This window comes from Haemaphysalis longicornis, unplaced genomic scaffold (genome assembly GCF_048455015.1).
Source record: "Haemaphysalis longicornis isolate Haplotype H1 unplaced genomic scaffold, Haemaphysalis longicornis Haplotype H1 scaffold_4, whole genome shotgun sequence".
Classification (NCBI taxonomy): Eukaryota; Metazoa; Arthropoda; class Arachnida; order Ixodida; family Ixodidae; genus Haemaphysalis; species Haemaphysalis longicornis.
Genome location: NW_027526361.1, coordinates 108531990 through 108549100, shown reverse-complemented (window position 1 = coordinate 108549100; position 17111 = coordinate 108531990). Strand labels below are relative to the sequence as shown.

Here is a 17111-nt window from a genome sequence, read left to right as displayed (position 1 = left end):
TGCGCTATTCCCTTGACTCAGTAAAGGAAGAAACAAAGGCAGAAACAGAAGGAAGACAGTGTTATGTGTCTTAGCCATAGCAGTCATGCGATAAGCGTTGAAGATCGCTCAAAAGTGTCCTGGAACATTTTTGCAATCGTGTCGAAGCCCGCCCAATGACATGGAAGCCGAATATCGTTTTTGTTTGGGAGAAGCAGAAACATATCGCACTTCCGCTGCAAAGTTTTCGAGCTCTCACTGAACGTTTTAGAGTTTTCGCTATCTCACTTTTGTTGCATGATTTAGACTTTGATTTATTCGCAGCCGGAGTTGAAGATGGGACGGCCGAGTATGCTGCGGGGCCATTCAAAATGATGAACTGCGCCGGGGGCTTTCACAGTTTGCTGAACCTGTAGCTGAAGGCGACGTGCGTATCTTTTGAGAAAAATCTGTACCTCCAGAAAAGCGGTGTGTGTATCGGATCATTTGTAGCGCCGCTGCTCAGTCACTTCGTTTTGGCGAGGCAATATTAACTGAGTTTTCGATCTCCGCGTGCAGTATTGTGGCGCCAAAAGTTTTGGTAATGTTCGTTATGTTTGTTTGTTTGTTTAAGCAGAGTATAAGTAGATCGCGCAGAATGGAATAATTTTCAATCTTCTGCCGAGGTAAACGGGGCAAAAGGCGTGCGAGCCCATTTAATCGAGCTCGATCGAGCCGCCTGGTGAGGCCCTGTCCCTGAGTAGCACAACATCAGCAGTACTGGCCAAGCACATTTAACAACCAGTGAATCAAATTATAAACATAAAACAAACCAAACGGATACACAGGCAAACTATATCAACACAATTGGTGGTTTTATAAAGCAATGTCAATACGCAAAAAAGCAGTATGATGATAACAGATATATCTTACGCGAAAAGGAGTAACCGTGACATAAGTAGACAAAGTTTAGGACAAGGAAGTTTTAATTGAACAATACCAAGGCAAACGGCTATTTTTTTTAATTTTATCTTGCACTCACGGCGGGAACGGAACATAATTTTATCCGTATAATTTCATAGTTACCGAGTGCTTTTTTATGCTCGTTTAGAGAAACGAGGATGATTTTCAAAGTCTTAAAGCACATGTGTATGGCCTGTTTACTAAGTGTACGGCCCCGCTGAGAATAGCAAGTCAAGCGCCCGTCTTAGGCCACATAAAATTCCTGCACCTCGAGTTTTCGTTTTGCCCATGTTTGCTGGACCTACGATCCGAGGTGGGTAGCAAGTCCGTATAGCCGTGAGTCCGCTCACTGTAAGAAGGCCTGCTATAAGCGTGCCCTTCAGAAATCACGTCACTTTACGATCCAGACGAGGTTTCGCAGCCTTGAGGGAGCGTGGTGCCCGAGGGTTCTGCCGTATTTTGCGTCACTGGGACTGATAATGGAAAAAGAATAGATGGACACGTTTCACGCAGAGGTAGGAATCGGCGTAATGCGAAGCTTTCATCGTTGCATATTTTGGTTAAAGGGAACTAGCATGTGGCATTTTGTTAGGATTGCTGCGCTTGGCGTAGGTGCTAATTATTACGAACGGTCAGCCGCGGCGAGTCCGTCGAGAAATACGAGATGTAAGGGGGAACATTTGAAGCTTTTATCTCCCAGGCGGAGGCAGCACCAGCTCCAAATAGAGTAGAGAACGTGATGCACGCAGGAGCCGGGGCTTCCCCTGTAGCCACATCCCCCCACGCGTGCAGCAAGTGAAGGTTAGCTAGCACTATTGGGAATAAAATAAGAGAGAGAGAGATAAAACTTTATTTGTCATGTTTGCTGAGCGTGGCTTGATTTATTGATTGTAGGGTTTAACGCGCCGACGCAACGCAGGCGATGAGGCGCACCGTAGTGGAGGGCTCCGGATTAATTTGACCACCTGGGGATCTTTAACGTGCGCCGAAATCTCGTACACACGGGCGTTTTTGCTTTTCGCCTCCATCAGAAAAGCGGCCGCCGCGGCCGGGAATCGAACCCGCGACCTTCTGCTCTGCTGAGCGTAGCCACCCGTGAGGGGGGTTCCGGGTGGGCGATTCTTCAGATGGTGGCCAGGAGCCCATGGTCCCTGGCGCCATCTTCCGCCAGCTGGATGACTGCAGCTAGTACTTCGGCAATGCAGCTGAACAGCGCGGCCTCCCACTGCTCGGAATTACTGATGTGGAATCCGGGGTTGGCAGGCTGGGGTTTGAGATGACAGGCCCAAACCATGTGGGTCAGTTCAGCAACTGACAGTCCCCACCATTTGCATGTGTCCTGGTACCTTTCTGGGTACTGTAGATGGCATCGGGCGGGGTGGGGGAAAGTGAATGTCTGCAGCCTACCCCACGCTACTGATTGTCCTCTTGTGAGGGATCTGTGAGCTGCCGGAAGTTTAAGACGACTCAGCCTCTAGTGCTGTGCAATTTCCTGATATGTCGAGAGCCCATACCTTCCTCCCGTGTCAGACGGCACCTCTTAAAACCCAGTCGCGAATGAGGCCGTGAGGAAGCAGCATCAGCACCAGCGGCAGCACCTCAAAACCTGGCTGAGAGCCAAAGAAAGTTTCGATTTAAAACACGACCAACTGGGGACCCGTGGAAGAGAAAGTGGAATTCGAAAAAATGCACCGATGCTCTCCGTATGCCTGGCTAAACTGAGAGGCTGCGACCCACCGCCGGCGTTTGCCATTGCCACGTTGACAGTGCTCAGCAGGACTCTTCACCACTCTGTCCAACTTGCCATGTAACAGACGACATCAAACATGTCATCTGTACCTGTCCAAATTTCACAGTGCCAAGGCAGACTCTCCTAACATTTTTGTGTATGCCACACCACGCAGGCCTTGAACTAAGGCCCTTGGTCGGACCCACGCCAGGCCGCTCGCGCTAACAAAGCTCTGTTGGTGTTCTTGCGTACTGGCTTGGAGCAAGTGCTGTGGCCAACGTGACTTCGAAACTCTGTGTATGTGCTTTCCAAACTCTGTAAATGCGGTTGAACACTCGTGCGCAACACCTGGTTTTTATTATTTATTTATTTATTTATTTATTTTAGTTCACAGACCCTCATCTTTTCGTTCATTCATATGGCGTAGCATGGTAAGCGCAATGGCTCGGCTAACCCCGCTTTTACCATTAAATCCATTCTCTCTCTCTCTCTCTCCGCCAGCAGCGCCCGCCGTTATCGCATGAGTGGTGATTGACATTGTACCTCTTTTGCACGCGTGCTCCTGTGCTATAAACCCCACCATTCTTTGTCCCTTCACCCCTAACTCACCTCCAACCTCATTTTTAGCGCATGCGCGTGGGGTGGAACTGGAGTAATTTTCTGCGTACACAAAAAACGGCTGGATTTTCCTTCCGCCAAGCCACACAAAGCTTGCAAAAGATAATGTGGCGGTCGTTTCATACAGGCATGAGCTTTCCCACAGGTTAAAGGAAATATCGCAAGTCTCAGGAGTCCAACTAATTCATTATTACGCTCATTTTCATATTTTCGGTGGCTGCTAGCTGCTCGGTGGCTGCTAGCCAAGGTTATGAAGCGTCAGCGGAAATACGCTTTCGCTGCCAACCGGAAGCTACGACTGAGGCGGGGAGATGAGAGGGCTCGACCGAATGTGGAACCATAGCCTCCTATATAAGCTACTGTGCCTGCTCTATCGCCCCGAAACCCATTGCAGCAGCCCGTTCACTGTGGGGGCGCCAAGTTCCCAGGTTTTTCGATGGTCATGCCGATGCGAACTACTGTTTCAGGCGGAGGTGAACTGAAACGCACCTCGGCGTCATCTGCTACACGAAGGCGTCTTCCAGCTACAAAGTCCGCAAAACGACGAGCTTGAACTTCATGAGTCAGTATTAAAGACCAAAGGTTTATAAGTGGCGTCGCAGAACTACTAAACTGCGTTCAGTGTACTGTTTCCGCCTGCACGCTCGCCCTTTTGGATTCGCTACGGCTGTTTCCCAACAAAATGTATACATGTCATAATGGTTGTCACTGCGATAAGAGCCAATTAACTTTTCTCCCGCTGATAAGTGAAAAGTTGATAAGTGAAAAATAATGATTCTAGATTCTGTTTTGTGATAATTGAGTCATACTAATTAAATTTTGTTTCAAGAAGTCCAAACAGTTGAGCTCCCCTTTTCTACTTACGAGTCCATTAAGTCTTGTTCTGCTGCTAATATTTTTTAGGGTCCCCGGAAGGGTACGCGCCCACCTTCCTCCATCCCTTCCCTATTTCTCCGTCGCTGCTGCTCCAGAAAATGTTGCCATCGCGCATGTAGTAGATATATTGACCACGCGGTAATCGGCAATGCCTGGCTGCTGCGCAAAGAATGACGACTTGAAGCTTTAGCTCAAGGCGATGCTCAGTATTTGAGAGCCCCTATATAAACATTCAGCATGCACTTAGCTTGTTTCTCTCGCTACTTCTCCACGGCACATTCATTCTTCCCTCACCAATCACATGCCGAATATCCGATCAATTTCCAGTGGGTCACAAACCCATTAGTAAACTCACCCGTAACATTTCTGGCTGAATCGAGGGAAATGCTGAAATAAATCTTGTGCGTTAAATTATTCACGGCCCTTTGTTTGCAAAGGGCCGTGACAACTTCTTTTTAAACCACTCATTGTTGCCAGGTGTGTAGACAAATGTTGACTGTGCCCTCGCCAACACAGGACAACCTGGGATTAGGGCGCCACCAGAGAGAACGGCGGAATTTCTGGCACTGAGCAGGCACAAGCCGTTATAAAGGAGGCTATGGTGGAACACGGCATCGCTGCAACTGCTGTGCCGAAAGCAGCACAGTGATACCGAGGCCTAGATGAAAGACGGTTACGTGATTTCATCAGGCGCCGCGCCTGCGCGGTGAAGCTGGTTGTATGCCCTGTCGGTGATTTACTCGGCAAACACGGTCGCCAGCCGTTTCCCATTAGAATGAACCTTCTCTCCCGCCGGATTTGTGCAGACACCAGCACTGTGTCACCTAAGTATAAAGGGGAAAAAGATAATAGCCAGCGCCTCCAAAACCAAGGAAGGCCTAAATGAGACCAATTTTAAAATTAATTTTCATATTTCCTGCGGCTACCACCGCCGCAAGCTCTGTTTTCCTACGGATGCACAACGCCACACGGCGAGGTTAAAAAGCACCTAAGTATACGTAACGACGCCATTTCGAAGAACAGTCACGTAAGAACCCTCGACATGACCCTACAGAGAATCGGCAGAGCCGATCTCCCAATCACCAAAATGCAGAAAACCTCTATCGCATTGGCCCACACTAAAATGCCTAACAACTGGGCAGAAATGAGGCGAAACGATCAGACTCATGAAGGACACGGGAAGTCGCACCACATAACGCTGCATGCCCTACCCCTAGCGCGATTGAGCGGCAGGCAAGGGAACATTGATTGATTGATTTGATCCATCGATCGATCGATTGATTGATCGATCGATGATTGATCAATTGATTGTGCCATTGATTGATCGATTGATTGATCCATTGCTTTGCCGATTGATTGATTGATTTATTGATCGATTGATTGATTGTGGAGTTTGGTGTGCCGACGTGCAGGCGAGGATGCGCGCCGTAGTCGAGAGCTCCGGAGTAATTTTGACCACCTGGGTTTCTTTAACATGCGCCGAAATCTAAAACACACGGGCGTTTTGCTTTTCGCCCGAATCAGAAAAGCGGCCGCCGCGGCCGGGAATTAAACCCGCATACTTAAGCCCAGCAGCACAACGCCTTAGCTAGTGTCAGTAAATAAACCTTATTTAGTGACTCTAGCCTTAGCCACTGAGCGACGCGGCGGGTTCCGGCCGGGGAAGCGACGGATTGCACAGCGCCCGGGAAAGCCCCCGCTCAGGCGCATATCACGTTCTCAGCGCTTTGAGATGATTGCGGCTTCCCTGGGAGATTGAGACGTCGGATGTTTCTCGTTGCGTCTCGCATTTCTAGACGCACTCGACTCTGGTCACCATTATGAAAAATCAAAAGCTGCTCCAAGCGTCAGAACACACTGAGAAAATTCCTCACGCACGTTCATTTGCCGCCAACTATGCCAAGATGAAAGCTTAATATTTAGTCGTTTGCCGTCTATGCGGCTGACGCGCCACATTTCTAAATTCGCTTATCCAAACCGTACGTATACTTAATAACGGTGGGGTTGGGTACCACTAGACAATCTTTATGCTGCAGTCACCGAATACACGACAGGTACCTCCTCGACTAAATGCAATAAAATCAAGGCTGATGAAAAGGACCGTCACTCACGTCTAGGGCTTTGAAGCTGGTAGGCTAGTCCTTGGTACGCCAGGAGAAGGGAAAACTTTTTGTTCCCTCGGCGGCTGCCGAGCACTTTCTTTGAGAGCTTCTTCAGCAACAGGGGCTTGCCCAGCCGCTTTTTCTTAAGACTTGTCTTCGGAACCCAGGTCGTAGGCGACACCTGGGCAGGTGTCGTCTCGGCGATGGGTAATGCACCGGTATCATCACATGAGCCAAGCCCCCAGAGTTTCGTCCACGCTGCACCTGGAACAGAAGTCCCCAAATGCAGATTCTTTGTACCTTCCCATTCATTCTTTCGTTCGTTCCGTTTACCTCAAGGCATGACTTTGTTCAAAGGTCGAAATTTCGTCCGAGGCTTTAGCATCAACGATAGTACCGGGCCCATGCTGTAAATACATTTATAATCATGCAGGACTGAGCAGGGCTACATTATCCCGTATCGTTACTGCGTACTCATATATTGCCCTGTTACACTCAGCCACATGAAAAGCTACAAGAAATATTTGCATGATTTTCTCAGGTTACATCACCGGGAACGGAGCATGGGTCATCGACATTCCTCACTGGCTCATGCTAGGAACTCAGAACGATAAGCGCAGACGAAGAAAATTGTATTTTATTCCAATCAGCGGAGTACATACAAACAAAAGTTGGCGAATGGAAACCACAGAGGTGGATCAGGTATACAGCACTCTCCTCGTATGCGTGAGGTAGCGGGTTTGAATCCGCGTACCGCTGGGCACCGACCGGTTTCTTTAATGGTACAGGCGTCCCTGGTCGAGTGCGGACCCTTAAACGGCGAATTCACTTAGTAGGCTGTAGGTTTGGGCGAGTTGGTAATCCATGCTGTACTTCAATTGTGCAAAAAGTCTCGTGTCGTCTCTCTGCAGCCTTCGTTACTCTTTTGGGGAATTCACGCCTGGAAAGCTTGCTTTACCCTTTCGAGGGATTCCTGACCCTCGTCCACCTGGCGGGTCCCCCCGGCCATCATGCCGCGTTGCCGCATTGCTGGGTGAAAGAGTCTGGCGGCATCTTCTACCACAGGCGGTAACGAGTTGAGCGTCCTCCATGGCTGCGGAAGCCACCATGTGCATTCCTGTGCCTTGTTGGTACCGAACACCTTCAGGAAAAATAGGTACTAGCGACTTCCAGACATGGCGGCGCCTAGAGCGCTTCTGAAGTTCACCTTCCTTAAATGGGGAACCGCCCCTATAGAATGGCCCGGCGAAGAAAAGCTACAGGAAGATGTGGTGCAGGCGCGTGCGATGACGTCATCCCTCGTTGAGGTTTTTCTGCGCACATTCGCCGGCGCAACCACCAGTTTAAGCAGCATCGCTGTTAAAATGTGCGGTGAACCTGCGAGTAGGTAGCGAGCGCCTGGTGGCCGTCCAGCGTGACGTTTAGACCGCGTCTTTTTGCCGGACAATAAAGACGTTGTTTCGTTCTCTCTCTCACAACGAGCACATGCCTCGTGGAGCATCAGTCGATCGAGTTGCTCGCTCGGTATGCGGTCGATCATCGGTTATCTGTTGGGTTGGGATGGTCAAATAGTACGCCATTTCTTATTTCCCTGCACATACTCTAATGCCTGGGCTACACGGCCGCCTTCAATTAACAATTGAACAATGGGGCATTCGATAGCCCGTTGGTCCGAAGACCTTCGGAAGGCCTTTGAAACAGCCGGGTAGCAAGCGTATTATTCTCCTCCCTAACTTTTCTCATTCTCCTCTCTTCGCTATTACCCCCCTGCTGATCCCACAGCAGTTCCAACTCCCCTCTGCCACATTGCTCTCTCTCCTATCTCCCTCCACTCTCCCTCTATTCCGCAATTCCTGCCCCGTTACTTCTTACTATCCAGCTGTCCCCCACTTGGACAAAGTGGTGTTGAGCGAGGTGGTAACTAACGTAGAGGTGAACATCACGAAAAGACGACGATGAAGGCTGGTAGGAAGAGACGAGGGCAGTGCAAGCACTAACCTGCACCTCATTCGAGATGCCTTAGCATTTATTCTCGGTGGCTTCATGTTTTTCATTACCCGTTTATTGGAAAGTCTGCGCCTGCTAATGTTTATTGAGCTCCGCAAGACCATCTTCTACTGCCTGGTCGTAGTTCAAAGATCCCGCGAAAGAGGGTAAAATTGGGCTTGGCGGTGCCTACTTCAGACGTAGCGCAAAACCAGAAAACGAGTGTTACCTTGCAACAAAGTTTATTTAGGATAGCGGCAAGATATATAACTCGCAACGGCGGAACAATACACAAAAGAAGCCATTCAAAGACCACACACTTACCATACGGGAGCACCTTATAGTTCCAAAACTAGTAACCCTAGTTCACAAAGCCCAAGGGACGGGGTGGTCCGTAGACTGGAGCCTGAGTGCGTATGTTTTTAAGCCATTTAACATAACCAATTCTAATATAACCCAACCCATAAAGGCAGGTCCTCACCTAATTTAACCCAGTACAACCCATGAAGGTATATCTGCAACGAAGAATAAAGACTGAATGCCGCAGCAAAATCTGTGTTACCTAGAACCGAGTTATTGAATAAACACCATGAATAAGGCGAAGAAAATTATAACAAACGAATCCAGGAAAAATATTAACAGAAAAATTGAAGACCCTTGGATCGAACCAGTGATTCCGCGATCACAAATCAGAGGCGTAACCACAGCGCCACACTAACCACTACTAACTGTGCTACCTGCAGAGGCAGACATACCAGTCACAATGAAGTAAGCATGAACAACCAATCAGATGACAGTGCAGGTAAAATATACCTACTAGCAGAAGTGCCGTTTCTTTCAACCTTAGATATAACGATGACCAGTCTGGCCGACGTATGTTGTGTGGCAAGGCAAATAAAGTGAGTAAAGTAGGGCCGTGCAGCAAAGTGCAAAGAGCCTGTTATGTTTAACGTACGTGGCACCCTCTTCCAGCAGCAGCCCACAACGAAAGTATTTGTGGCGCAAAACAAATACTACCCAATTAAACAAAAACTGAGAGAAACCGCTAACGCAGAAATAGGCGGCCCCTTTTAACGACGATAAGCAAACAGCCAACAGCTGGTGTGTTTTTTTCCATGGGGAGTGCGAGCCTGGCAAGGAGGAAGAGCGTGAAAGCAGCGCGACTCAGCAAAGAGTGGAGGGCCCGGGCTAGCCTCCCGGTGTACCCTCCCAGCGGCGCTCAACTCTAGTCGGGCCCAGCTGCCTTCAGCGACGAAAGCTAGCTTCCCAGCCGGCCTCAACTGTACTTGGGGAACGCGCGGCATAAAAGATGATCGACTGGCTTAATAAGAAAAGCAGGACTGAGCCGGCGGGCGACCGGGCGCGTGAAAATAGGCACTACAGTACAGTGGCGTAAATCCAGAAAAATCACAAGGGGGGACACACATCTTGCCAAGGCGGCCATTTTGTTTTGTGCTTTATTTTCATTTATATACAGATTACTATCGTGATTTGAATTAAAATAAGAAAAACGAGCATGCTTTCATACCTCACGTAATTGCACTTTGCTATTGCAGACGTTAAAAAAAGATCAATAAGAAATACTCTGTACAATATGATTACTGATCACCTATGACATGTTTCCTAGCTTTCGACACTTCTAGAGGGTCCAAAAACGAGAGCGTGGTTTTTGCACGCACTGACAAAGTTTTTCAACAACCCTGGCAACGTTATGAGGTCTATAATGTCTTGATCAACGTGTGCCAAAGCCATGCAGTAGAGGCGTTCCTCCCCCATCGTACTACGCACGCAGCCATGTTTTCAGTCTTCTCAAGGCACTGAACGATCTCTCTGCTTCACAGGAAGAGACCGGCATCACTAAGATAATCCTGAGAACACTCTCCACTTCCTTGAAATACTGGCGGGTGGACGTGTGCATGTTCCGGAGTACTGCTGCCACGTCGTCGACACTTGCACAGGGGGGGACACTTGCAAGGGGTGTCCCCCCCCAGCCCGAACACAAGGGGGGTCAGGACCCCCCTGACCCCCCCATGATTTACGCCACTGCTACAGTATGTATTTCTTTTCGCCTCCATCAGAAAAGCAGCCACCACGAGCGGGATCGAGCCCGCGTCATTGGGTTCAGAAGCTCAATCTCCAAGCACATCCATGGGGAAAGGTAGTCCAATTAACCAGGAATAAGCTAGTTGGGGAAGCCGGCTTTGTTGTTTGACCAGTCTTCGCGCCACTTTTTAACAGAACTTAAGACCTTCTGGCAGAATTTGTCGGGTTAGCGCACAGGGAAAACACTTTTGCTAAAAGCGTGTAGGAAAGGTACGTTAGCGAATCCTCAAAGGCGCAGGCTGGCCATTCCCCAATGCTATTGTGGCTCAGTGGGATTCCCAAGACTTACTTGCCAAGACGGAGAAAAGATTCGCCAGGCGCTGGAGTGCAGTCTTCGTGTGCTTTTCTGGGGCGGAGCCGTCCGGAGCAGGCGTCATTCTGACAGAGGTAATACCCTTCCTTGTTCGCAGTCGCCTTACTGAGAGCGGTGTGGGCGTTGGAACCTGCGCGTGGTTTTTGGTCGCGAGACCTAAGCGGAGCTCGGTGGCGCCTTCGTGGTGTCTCCTTTGATTATTTACGATACGTAGATATTTGAACTTGAAGAATTTCTAACCGAAACATCATCAATTGCTTGAGTTCTTTATGCGAGCATTGGTACGCTTTACGCCGTTTCTCGTGTTAGTGGGGATTTTCAGACTGATGATAATAGCCACTGTTCGTAACTGTAAGATGCACATTCTCGGCACTGATGATGATAATGACTTCATTTTGCCCAAAAATGGGTGAAAGGAGGAAGGGAAAGTGGGAGCCTTCCCGAATTCCTCCTCAGATGGCGGCCTGCAGCCATTGGGCGTGAGCGGCATCTTCGGCCAGTTGGACGTCCTTGATCTGTATTTCGGGGCCTGAACTAAGCAAAAACGTCTTCCCCTGCTCCACTCTGGTAATTCGGAAGCATGCTCGTAGCACTGATGCGCAGTTAAGAATGCTCGTAGCATTCTTAACTGCTAATGGCGCTTTAAGCGAAGTTCGCGCTTTAAGGAATAGCAAAAAAGGAAATGCCTCAAACTCAGCATGCAGAAAACAGAAAAATGTGAGGTCAAACCTATGAGGAAAGAAAGACAGACCAGAAACCGTTGCAGGATTAGCATGGAATCATTCCTATCCTACATAAAATTTGATATAACGTAATTGCGGCACCGTAAATTAAGCGCAACCCTAAGGCAGGAATGAACGATTATCTAACTCTGTCTTGGAGCGAGCTATCGTCAGATTAAACAGACACCTCGGAAAGAGTTACGACCAGCCAGCCTTCTCCAATCCGCTTGAGTCGGTACGTGCCACGCATGTGAAGAAGCTTTTGGGAAACTGGTCTATTGATTGGAGGGGTTTTAAGTGGTTATGCCCCCATCTACTTCATTTCACAAAATAAAGGATCATAGGCACGTTTTAACAAGTCACAAGTTGATGCCAATTTTCGTGAGTGCTTAGCGCCCACGCTCACGCGGTGTAATGACGAAGAAGAAGCCTGCGGCGTACGCCATCAAGCCTGAAATTTTTTCCGCACCGTAACGACCTCAAAAAAAGCCCATGGCTGAAGGTGGAACACGAGTTTCTGCTGCCATTATTGCCACTACGTTGGTTCTACTCAGCCGAGAGACCCACGGGGGTAAGTGTCCTACCTTTCAATCACCTGCAAGGAGCAGCTTTTCTTAGGCCTAGTTATCGAAGTGGGACCAAACGGGTTTATTGGGGCTATTTAAATTCTGTCCCGCATGCTCATTCACTTCTGAATAAGGCGGTAGCAATGTACGAGCTGTTGCACTAGGCAGCTGCAACGCTTAATCAATGGCAGTTTTGCCTCGAAAGTGTAGTCCTGAAGCAGTGTGTATTTGCCGGTACCGGTTTCTTTGACCCTGGCCTGGGGACCATCACTGTACAGCAGCAGGCACCTCGCCAAAGCGCATGTTGGGGAGCGGTGATTTGGGACTCGGGCGCCTGATCGTCGCCGCTGAAGCCGCCATTGCACGCGGCGGTGGTGTGAAACCGGAGCGAATGCGATGTCGGGTTGCTCCCTTCAAGGCTTGCGTGGCGCAGTCGATGGCTTGGCCGCATTTCCCTTGCCTTCCTCGCATCCGGCAGAGAGCGAAAGAGTATAAATTTTATTAAACTGAGCTTGTCTTTAGCGTGAGAAGTTGGTGGGCGTTGTTATCAGCTGTGGGATCCAAGTGTTTCTCTCCAGTGCTCAGCTGTGATGATTCAGAATGTGGGGTGAGGTGGCTCGGGCTGTGCAGGAGGTGCAGTTCGGGGAATGGACTTGTGCTGGGTGGATTAGGTGCTGGCGGGTTTGGTATGGGTAAGGTGGCTAGAATTCTAGCCACCTTAGTATGGGTATGTGTTTGCGTGAGCATACAGTCTTGCTGTTGGGCTGTTGTGAGTATCGGGAGTGCGGGTGCTAGGTTTTGGCGGCAGGTGCGATGATGTTCCGTGACGTCGGTATAATTAAGGAGACTGTCTCTAGATGACCTTGCCCTGTGGGATTGGTCGGGCACCACTCCAGCTCTGAGTGTAAGATCTCGATCCTGAGAGGGTGCAGTTTCGTTCCCTTCCTGACCCGCGTGCGCCGGTGTCCAGAGTATGTCTACTGGGGTGAGCGAGGATACTTCTGAAGAATTTTGAGTGCGAGGGATGAAATGTTGCCCTGGGAAAAATTTAGAATAGCGGTTTTTGAATCTTATATATTTATAGGGAAGGGGGGGGGGGGGGGCGTGGGGTATTGCGGCAGTGCTACGGCAATCGTACGGGTGGGTATTGCATGCAGTGGTGGTTCGTATGTGCCTTTCGTTACAACAATGGCGAATGATGTTTTATGTCGATATTTGGCGATACCCACGAAGAGGGTGTTTTGCCCTGGAGGGTTTCTTTTTTGTAGGTATTGTGCCCTAAGTTCACTTCTGTATTGGTGATGTGTTCAGTGCATATTCTTGGGCAGTGCTTTTATGATGATATTGTCTCTGATTTCTAGTGGAAGGGGCTCTCTCTCAGATATTGTTGTCGTGGGTTGATTCTGAGCTTTTTTAGTATATGTCGATCTGTGGGAGTTTTGGTGAGGCGGACTGTTTGATTTGTTAATTGTGCTTCTCTTAATTTCTCGCAATAGTTGTATATGTCTAGCTTATCGAGTCTACCGTTACATATACTTAATGGTATTCGTAATGCTTCTTTGTATTTTTAATTAGTGTATTTATTGCTTCCATTTATTGGGTGCTTAGAATGAGGTAGGGGATGGAGTAGATAATTCGGCTGATTACAAATGCTGGAATTAGACGAATTCGGCCTCGCTCCTAAAGTCCTGCTGTTCAATTGGTGATTCTTTTCACGAGGCATATTGTTTGTTTTACATGTGTTGAGAGATTCTTGATGTGTATTGTGTTAGAGCGATTCGCACGTGTGTGCATCCTAATATTCTGATTGTTTTAACTTCGGGTGTCTGATGTTTTTGAATGTGGAGCGAAATGTGTGGCGGTGTTTTTCTTTCTTCTGAGCGGTAGCAGGGGTAATTCCAACTTGCAAGTTGAGCAGGTCAGTCCTGCTTTGTTTGTAGCTTTTGAGACTGCCTCTACTCCTTTTTGTAGGGTGTGTTCTATGTGAGCGTTGCTGCCTCCATGTACCCACAATGTGATATCATTCGCGTATAGAGTGTATTTGAATGGGGTTATTTTGTTTAATTCTTTTGGGATGTTTAGTATTGCTAAGTTGAAGAGGAGTGATTACAGAACAGCCCCTTGAGGGGTACCCTTAGCTGGCAGTGTTATAGTGTCTGAATTGAAATCTACTGCTCCTATTGCTGCGGTTGTATTAGACAGGTGTTTTGGATGTATCTCTAAGTGCTTTGTCCGAGGTTTGTTTCTTGTAAGTTGTTTAGAATAGCTGAGTGTTTGATGTTGTCGAACGCTTTCTGGAGGGCTCTGATTGCGACTGTGTCAGAGTGATTTGCTTGGTTCTCTCTTGCTTAATTTGTAGTAGTATATCTTGTGTAGAGAGTCCCGCTTGAAACTCTATCATGTTGGGTAATATGATTTCGAGTCGGTTTAAGGGATGTTTCAGTCTGGCGTGTATTATGTGCTCTAGTAGGTTGCCCAAGTATGACGGTAGTGATATTTGTCTTAGATTCTCAATTTTTATGGATTTGCCCCGTTTCGGTATAAACGTGGGGTTTTCATGTTCTAATTCTTCGGGTAGTGTTTTGGTGGTCCAGTATGCGTTAAAAAGGGCTGTGAGGGTTGTTTTTGAAGCTTCGTCTAGATTTCTGAGGGTTTTCTTGGTGATTTTGTGTGGTCTTGGTGCGGACAGTGTGAGTAGTTTGTGCAATCACCCGCCTCTCATGCTTTCTGGCCCTGCTGGCACCTGGCGCTCCTCGCCAGCCAACCTTTGCCGGGCTTAGATTTTTTCCCCCTTGGTAGCGGAATTCTTCAACAAGCTGCTCTTCTCCCTGTCCAATGGCTCATTTCTCTATTCGCCGCTGCATTCCATTTGTTATTCGCGGGGCTCCAAGATTGGTCCGTTGCTTGGCGGCAAACCTAACTTTGTCATCTTCTTCCTCTTATTCGGCTGGTCGTTTTGAACCGCTTCGTTATCTTAATGTTTTATGGGGTTGTCTATAAAATATGACAATAATAAGGCACGGTGCAATTGCCCTCACGAATTGTAAGGTGCCCTTAAAACTGACTGAAGCGCGATTTTCTCCACCTTATGTAGGGACTACTGCTCTTAAGTGTGTCTGTATGAACAAAAACTCCTCTCAAAACTGCAGTTATGGTAAGCTGACGGCCGCGCGGTAGAAAAATTTCTCAAATTTGTCCACCCCTGCTTCGTTTTCTTTCACTGCACGTGTCGGGATATCCCATAAAGGAAAAACTGCTGCGACGGCACAGAAAGCGTACCAAATTAGGTGACTGCGCACCCAAAATTTGTAGCACCGTCGCAAGCACTACTTTTAATGTCCTTGGTATATTGTTAGCAGGAGGAGGTAGGAAAAAAACCTTATCCAAACGATATGTTAGGCGTAGAGAATGCCCTGGGCCAGGAGCACAGGCTGAGTGGACTGCATACGGGTTCAAGTGAAGAAGGAACTACTCACCTGTGCCACCCTCTGGGTCGTTCAGAAATCTCACGGACCAACGCAAACTGGTCCGTCAGCTAGTCCGAGGCCAGCGAAGTCCGCCACGTTGAAGGAGGAGGGTGTGAAAAATGTGGGGACTGTATTGCAATGGGGCAGGATAAAATACATTGTTCTAAATTAGCGTATGGTTCGGGACAAATGGCACATGCTGGTAAGTGTCGGATACGGTAGAAAAGGGGACGAGCTGGTGTAAGGAGGTTATTTAAGTGTGCGCGTCGAAGAATGCGTAGTTGCGTGTTGGTTAGAGATTTGTCGGGAACAGGAAGTGTACGAAATGTTTCTCTGATGTTCTTAAAGTGAAGCTTTATTTCTTGTTTGTAGTAGAGAGTAGTGTCCCACGTGGGTGGATAAGGCCAGAGAATCCCAGACTCCTGGTGCACAAGTTCGCCTGCGAGGCTATACACTGCCTCATTGCCTAGGATTCCAGTGTGACCAGGCTTCCATCTCAGTGTGACAGAGTAGGGACGCAGTTTTTTAAGCCATTGTGTAGATCATACTGAAGGTCTTCACGAATACTATACCATGTGAATGGCGCGGACAGCTGACATTCAATCAGTGTGCAGCTATATCCTCAGAGGGTATTTAGTGCCAAGTAGACGTCCTGAATACTGTTGATTATTGGTAGGGTTCCTAGAGTCGCTGTACGTGGTGGATTAGTGAAAGGGCCAAAGGTGTGTGTGACTACTTCGTTGTTACTTCAATACGTGGATTCCCTGACATGCGTCCGGGAAGAACCCGCGTAGATCATCATAATCAATGGGATGGACATGATTGAGAACGCTGGCAGAATGTCTCCCTGGGTGGGTATCAGCTGCAACATTTTTTGGGTTTGGAGCTATCCTGAGGTTATCTGGGAGCGGTAAAGGAGGGGTCAAGATAGGGAGGTCAATATGTTTGAGAGCAACTTGCTCCAGAATCTAGTGTCCTTGTTTTCTGTTAGAAAGACGCGCCACTTGACTGTCTTTATGTTGTTGCCCCTGAGAGATCCCGTATATTGGTAGTACTCTACGCCAAAATTTAACAGCGCCTCGGGGAGTTTTGATAGTGTGCTATTTGGCGCGCAGGGCGCGTTCTCAACCAGTTCGTGCGTCACTACGAGCCCCTCTCGTACGACCCCGTCGTGGTTCCCGGATTGGGCCGCTGGAAGCGCTCCGCAGAGCAACGCCATCACAAGCACAGCGTCGAGATTGCCTTCAGGGCTCACGGAAGGCAAGCGTTCTTTTTTTGGATGACAGATAGGGAGGACGACATAAGGGAGGGCCGAGGTAGCGTCTCAGTGAAACACAATCCATCATTCCAGGGCTTCATGTGGCAGCAGTCAGAACCATAGACTACGTTCTGCAATGTGCCGTTGGGGCCTAGTCATTTCACTTGTTCGGTTCCCTTGTGAAGCGAAGCTTGGCCTTCATAACGAGGGGCTGCGGGTAAAGCGCTCTTTGGGATGATTCGCTTTTCTTAGATGATTCGCATTACCAGTAACGTGACAACAACTCTAGCTGCTGGAGAATAGCTGTTCCAGCCGTACTGCAGATTGGTAGCTGGTGCTGATTGCGTTGCATCGGTCCACCCTTGGGAGATGAATTTTGTTGAAATTTTGTTAAATTTAACTTATATTATCTCTCTTTAAAATTAATTTCAAACTGCCACAAGAGTTTAA

The 17111-nt window shown here is 48.4% G+C and overlaps 1 protein-coding gene across 1 annotated transcript in view; it reads left to right on the top strand.

Moving 5' to 3' along the window:
* Positions 1 to 17111, top strand: part of LOC144179251 (disintegrin and metalloproteinase domain-containing protein 10-like) — a 79590-nt gene that overhangs the window by 15517 nt on the left and 46962 nt on the right. The window contains exon 2 of the mRNA XM_077707538.1: positions 16519 to 16663. The gene's annotated coding sequence lies outside the window, so the exon portion shown is untranslated. The remainder of the gene's footprint in view (positions 1 to 16518; positions 16664 to 17111) is intronic.